This window comes from Pollicipes pollicipes, unplaced genomic scaffold (genome assembly GCF_011947565.3).
Source record: "Pollicipes pollicipes isolate AB1234 unplaced genomic scaffold, Ppol_2.1 Scaffold_7261;HRSCAF=8764_pilon_pilon_pilon, whole genome shotgun sequence".
In the NCBI taxonomy this organism is placed as follows: Eukaryota; Metazoa; Arthropoda; class Thecostraca; order Pollicipedomorpha; family Pollicipedidae; genus Pollicipes; species Pollicipes pollicipes.
The window spans coordinates 12132433-12139756 of record NW_023597054.1 but is presented as its reverse complement, the minus strand read 5'-3'; positions in this window follow the sequence as shown (position 1 = coordinate 12139756).

Below are 7324 nucleotides of genomic sequence, written 5' to 3'. Positions count from 1 at the left end.
CAGCAGGGGACGTGTCTTCAGCTGTTCCGATCCGCGCCTCTGGTCTAGAGCACTCATCGGCTCTGTACCACCCCACCTCACGCCCAGGCGGCGACCGCCCCATCACGCGTGGCATGCTGCTCGAATTTGTATCACGGCGGCCGCCATTACCTGTCTGTGGAAGTGTCGCGCCGGGCCACCATGAGATCCGACGTACCCCATGGGGTCCACACGGCAGCGAGGGACCCCAGGGGTCGCTGAGTGCATGAGGTGCGCGACTCTTGTCACGCATCATCAAAGTCATGATTTCTTTACACTTATTTTTGTCATCTTCTACCTGAACGTCAACTAATATAAGCCCAAATAATTGAGACATGTGTGTTGTGTAACTTCCATTTTTTGCTAGAATTGTGTGTGCATGTGTGTGCTTTTGTTAGCATCTTTCCCACTGCATTCCAACTCAACAATACAATTCCTATCCTGCATGGCAACTGAGACGCTGCCTAGAGGTCATGCGACGGGTTTGTAGACCGGGCAAAACGCGCGCGCATACAGGCCCTGCCGGTAGAGAAGCTCAAAGCCCTTTGGAGCAATACATTATGTCAAAAGGGCTGAGAGAATATCGAAAACAATATTGACAATGACAAAAACGTCTGCGTTGGAGAAAAACAAATGCCTCTTTGAGATTACGTCTGAAGTGTAAGTGCCCGTGCAAAAAGCATATCCAAAACAAGACAATTAAGGGGCAAGGCGTCTGGGCAGAAGTGAAATAGTTGGCCCTTTTGGAACACCATCTTACGTGAAAAGCGCGAATCCAGTCGAAAGCAAGGTCGTAAGGTAACGAAACTCCCGGAGAACACCGACGAGCGGCCCATCAAGCAGAGCGTCGTCCCAGACCGCTCACGCTTCACGCCGCACGGGAGGGGGGGGGGGGGACCGCCAGGGGACGGCCAGGAAGGGCCAGGCAGAGCGCTTGGAGCCCGAGCTTGAGCCAATCAGGGCGGAGCAAACGGCCGCGAGAGCAAAACTCAGGGCCAAGCGTCGCCTCAGGGCACCCCGAAAGGTTTGTCTTCCAAGGCGCTGTACCTATCCCAGATTAAGAAAAAACGCATGCAAGACGAAACTGCAGGTCAGCACAAATGGGAGCGCACGTGGTCCATGGTCGGAACCTGCGCGGTGAAGCTTGAGGGAGTAGGCGCGCGAACCTAAAGGACTGTTGGAAACAACGAGGAAATGGGAGGGAATGCAAGCGAAGCATCAGATATTTTTCGGGCACGCTTCAATATTTGAGGAAACAGCATTTGTATCTTCGGAAAACAAAAGAACGTATGCAGAATGAATAATAGCAATGTATGGCAAGAACACGTTACCTATTTTTATATTGATAATTATACCAGGTATAATCACATTTAACCACGTGATTGATATCATATACGATAAGTTTACCACACACTGATATTTTATTTAACATATGGGGCCAATGTAGGTGAAGTGCGGCGCCTTGGCCAGAACCATATGGCCTAAGCAAAAGCATAGAAAAATATCACTGACGCACTCAAGAGGCAAAGACGCAAGGTGCACCTGCGATATTTCCCTTTCCTTCCCTTACGTGGCTACTCCCATCAGGTCAGTTGGTTAGAGCGCCTACACTTACATTCACCCACCTGCTATTGCCGGCTCGCCATAATTGAGTGATGCAAGTTCAGTGGGGCAAACAGATACAATGTTGCAATGCCAGCCCATGGCTCTAGGTAAGTATAATCAAATGCACACAGTCGCACACCTGACGCGCGATTATAAATATTTTCTCCGGACGTCCGCATGTTGGCCATCATGATATCAACGGCCGGCTGCATTAACTAATGCGCTGTCTGGGTGTCATATGAACAAAAGAGGTCATGTCGGCCAGCGACTGATCTAAATTGCCGGCTGATAGTCACACCACAGTGATGTGTGCTCACCCTCGCAGCTGGCGCGCACGTGTTGTGAATCGACTGTCGTATCTTTACAAATGGCCGCCGATGGCGACACGCAAGCACTGGACGATGTGCAGTCAGGTTAACCATGTCAAATGGGTTCCTTCTGCCGACAAACACGTTTCATTGCCAGCTCATATCCCTACGCAGTACGATCAAGCGCAGGCTGCCGCACCCTTCACACGCAATTGTAAGCATGTTGCTGGGTGTTGTTGCTAACAAACAATGCAACAAAACTAAATATCTGTAGAATTCCAGACGACCAAGAACAGTTCTAAGCAAAAGTGAGGGGCCTATAAGAAGTCAAACAGATTATTCGATGATTGGAAAAGTTGTAAACTGGAAATTTTAAGCCTCATTACACTGTCTAGGGGCCCTGCTGCTTCTGGGAGACCAATATGCCCACTTGCAGGATCATTTCGGTAGTTAAGGAGCATTCCACGTTGCCTTTTATTTCTTTGCATTTGCTGGGGGTGGGGGCCCTGCGCTGTTGTTGGGGCCCTTCCTGCTAGCGTGCCGGGGCACTCTCGCCAATCACGGGCCCTTCCACGTGTTCTTTCCATTCGCCAGAAAGGTTCTGTGGGCTATAGTCAGAGTCCCATATCTTAACCTGCCGGGGTATTCTCGATTGCTCAGGGGTTTTACGTGGATCTCAGTGGGCCTACCGACACACTTGCGATATGCTCATGGGCCCTCTTCATTGGTCTAGTGCGCTTCCAATTCTCTGTCACTTGCTTAGGGCCCCGCACTCTTGTCGGGAGCCATCTGATGGCCTGCATGGGCACACTAGTCGTTCGGGGTCCCTTGACACTGGGTCTTGGGCACTTCTTTTCTTAATGGGGCCCTAGGCTTTCGAGGAGGGCCTATCTGATAACATGCTCGGGCACATTCAATCGTTCGGGGGCCCTCTGCATTGGGCCTTGGGTACGTGCTATTTGAATAGGGCCCTACGCACTTGTCGGGGGCTCCCTCTGTTCGCCTCCTCGGCCACACTGGATTGTTGGGGGGGGGGGGGGGATCTGCATATTGGTTCTTGGTGTTTGAATTTAGAGCCCTCTGCTCCTATCGGGGTGATCTGATAACCTGTTCGGGTACACTCCATCTTTCGGGGGCCCTCCGCACCGGGTTTTGGGTACTTCTTATTTTGAATGGAGGCCCTTACGCTCCTGTCCGGGCTCTTCTGACAAGGTGCTCGGGCCCATTACATCGTGGGGGCCTCTATATGTGGTTTTGGGTACTTCTTTTTTGAATGGAGGACCCTCCGCGCTTTTCGGGGGCCCTATTTGTTAACCTGCTCTGATGCACTTGATTATTCGGGACCGTCTACATCGTGTTGTGGGTAGTTTATATTTGAACGGAAGGCCTTACGCTTTTGCCGGGGCCCCATCTGTTAACCTGCTCGGGGCCACTCGAATATCCGGGGCCTTCCACATAGTGTCTTGGGCATTTCCTATCGGAATGGAGGGCCCTACGTACTTGTCGGGGACCCCCATCTGTTCGCCGCTTCGGCCATACCGAATTGTCCGGGGGTCCTGCATATTGGGTGTTGGTGTTTGGATTTAGGGCCCTGCACTCCTGTTTGGGCCTCGTGATAATCCGCGCCGACATACTACATCCCTCGGGGGCCCTTCACCCTGGGCTTTGGGTACTTCTTATTTGAATGGGCCGCGTTCTTGGACCCCTTCTGATAAGCTACTCGGGCACATTCTATCATTCTGGGGGCATTCACATATGGTCTTCGGTGCTTCCCATTCGAATGGAGGGCCCTACGTTCTTGTTGAGAGTCCTATTTGTTAACCTGCTCGGCATACTCGATCATTCGGGGCACTTTTCCTTGGGTTTTTGGTACTTCCCATTTGAATGAAGGGCACTACGCTCCTACGGGGGCCCTATGTGTGAACCTGCTCTGACGCACCGGATCATTCGGGGACCCTCTACATTGGGTCTTCGGTGCGTCCTATTTGAGTGGAGGGCCCGACGCTCTTGGTGGGGGCCCCTATATGTTAACCTGCTCGGGCCCACTCGATTGTTCAAGAGCCCTACATATTGTGTCGTGAACATTTCTTTTCTGAATGGATGACCCTATGTTCTTGGCGGGCCCCATCCATTAAGCTGCTCAGACCAGTGGCGGATTCGAAGGGGGGGGAGAGCGGAAACCCAGAGTCATGCTTCATGGACCATGCCGAGGGAGCCTTAAGGCTCCGAAGGGGCCCATAACCGGCTGGACGGACACAAATTTCTTACAACAAAACCGGAAGCCTTTGGGCCCGCAGGCGGCCAAGAACAACTATTAGCAAAAGTAAAGAGTTCATAAGAAGACCAAGTTCATTTTTTTGTTTATTAAGAAAGTGTTGCTTGTGGGAAATTTTGGAGCTCATTACGCTGTCTAGAGCCATCGCGCTGTTGGTTTCCTGGCCCTATATGTCCGCTTGCCGGGTCAATATGATCGCTAAGGAGCTTTCCACGTTGCCCTTGATCTCTTTGCATTTTCTCGTAGGACCCAATGTGCTGTTGGGACGCTATCTGCCTGCATGTCTGAGCACTGTTGATCGATCAGGTTTTCCTCCGCGGATTCTTCCCATTCGCCCGAAAGCCTCTTTACATCTTTTCCAGGCCCCATATGCCAGGGTACACTCAGTTGCTCAGGGGCTCTTCATTTAAGCCTCGGTCTCTTCCTTCTTGCTTGGAGGGCCTTCATGGTCTTGGATAATTCCCTTTGCTCGGAGGGTTCTGTGCTCTGGCCGGGACTTTATGTGTCAAACTGCCAAGTTACTATCGATCGCTTAGAGGCCCACCACGTTGGCCTTGGGTTCTTTTTGCTCGCTCTGCGGACCCTGTGCTTGTCGACGGGAGCCCTTTGTTGGCCTCCTGCGGCACCCATGATTGCTCAAGTTTCGTCTCTATTGGTCTTGGCGCCTTCGCCTCAGAGCAGCGGTCGAATATGTGCCGATGAATTCTTACGCGCAATTGTCTAACGTAATTTTACGTACGGCCATCGTCGTGTGTATCATTTTCATTAGCTATTGAGTGTCTGACACTTATTATGCTAGTGCATCGCGTTCTTAACATATTACGAATGCTAGCGTATGTTGTACTCCTTTATAACAGAGGAAAAATTATGCACTAGTCATCAGCCATCAACTGATGATATCGCCCAGCCGCATAACCGTACAGACATAAGCTAGGAATCAAGTTCATGCTTGGTTTTGATGGTTGTTAGCAGCTAGTTAAAGTTCATTTTGCCTGTTGTTTGCCGAAACACTTAGCCTCAAAATCACAGCATTTAACATGATCTGTACAAAGTGAGTGAGTTCTATGTGTATGTAGCCGTAGCACGCCTAGCTTTATAAGGCCGTGCACAGCAAGATGGGTTCCCGTATTTATGAAATAAATTAACAAGTAAACACATGCATGCATGTATACGTACCTATATATATATATATATATATATATATATATATATATATATTTCTTGGTCTATACGTGTTACATACAACTTGTCTTAAAATGTAATGACCGAAATGCAATAATATTTTTGGAGGGGCCCCAAACTCCAGGGGGCCCTACAATGTTGTGTGCCCCCATTGACGAAATCATGGATCCGCCCCTGGCACTGGCGACACGTGCACTTTGCAACCTTTAGGTATGCTGCTGTCGGGTGCTACGGATGCTAGCATGGATTTCCTATGTGTGGCACGTGTAAGCCTCTGGCGACTGAGGTGTACACAAGTGTGGAAATGATACATGTTGGCGGTCTGTCAAAATAGAGCATGTATTGCGTAGCGTCGGCGTTTGGCACATACGGCTGGCGCAAGAAAACCGTTTCTATTAGCTTGAAATCGTCACGGCGTAATTGCGAGACGTTCAGAAAAGGGGATTATGGCTTTTAACCCGCGTCCGGCGGGGAGCGGGAAGTTGACTTTCCTCCTGACGATATTTTGGGCACAGGTACAAACTACAAACGCTTGCAGCAACTTGAAATTTTAGCACCTGTCCATTTATCGATTTGGCATCCTGTATGCGATTCTGAAGTTTTGTTGTACAAAGATTAGTGACCTGGGTAGTGCCAAAGAGGCCAGCCTCTAAAAAATGTGACAACATATAATTGTTTGCGGGTCACTTGACATTGTTCAAACTTGCTATAGTCGTAGAACATGATCGAATCTACATGTTGTTTATTTCAGATTTTTCGAAAAGGCTGGGTCATTATTCTAAAGTCAGGTAAATCGTTCTGAATTTTTGTAGATAGTGCAAATTTGTACGCGTTTTTAGGTAGTTGTAGTGTTTGCATATGAGGTAAAGAGCCATATGAAAAACCATCATTGGACCGCCGATCACATGGCCTTTACCCAGGTCATGACATACCTCTACGGGTTCCTCCAGTAAAACACTTGGTGGACTCAAAACAGGCAATTTTTCACTGGGTTTTGCACACAGAATTCAAATACTCCACTAAAAGCATGCGATATCATCCTAATGCGTAGTGGGGCCACAATGGGTTACGTGAAAACATGCAAGATAATATGATGTCACCCAAGGTCAATGACCCTACTGCCAGTAGTGGAGAGGCTAGATGGATGAGTGTGATGCGCATAACCACCTCCTTATCATGTTTATGAAGCTGATGAGTACAAGTTCATGCATCAGCGTGCCCGCTCTCAGTTTATTACAAACACATTGCCGATTGTCGGATGGATCACGTGTGATGGAGACAACAGCTATGCGATCCTGAGTACCTGTAGATATACAACGCACTATTTCTGACGACAGAGAAACATTGTACTGGTTACATAGGCCCGGTTAGCATTTCAAATTCGTCATTTTAATGGTTTGTAAATTTGACGAATTTGACCCAAGATGCCTTCTAGGTCAGTCTAACTTGAATTGTTTGTGTCTAGAATACCCCTGCACCGCAGCTGCGTCTAATAAAATACACTTAGAAGCACATTGTGAGAAGCATCACTCTTGTAGGTTTCTGGTTAATCGACTTTGTATCGTAACCTGATTTGACCTGACCCTTATGTAGAAACAGAAATAGTCGGAATGGGATCCTCTTAATAGACTCCCTCTTAGTCCTAATATTTCTTTCAGTTCCCTCAATATCCGGCTGGACGCGTTAGCATAGATTTCAGCTGCATTTATCAGAACAATCGTTTTTGGCCTATCGCAACCCATAACCTGGTGATTGACATTTGACCTAAGGTCAAAAATTTGCCGTGCGTTGTTAATGCACTCATGAGACCTTCACAACGGTGTCATTGTTTTTCTCATACGACATCTGGGAGTTGGAAATCCCAGGAGGAAGCTGACTTCTCCCGGCCGGACGCGGTTATCTCAGACCCCAGCCAGGCGCAGGCTAACAGGCAATG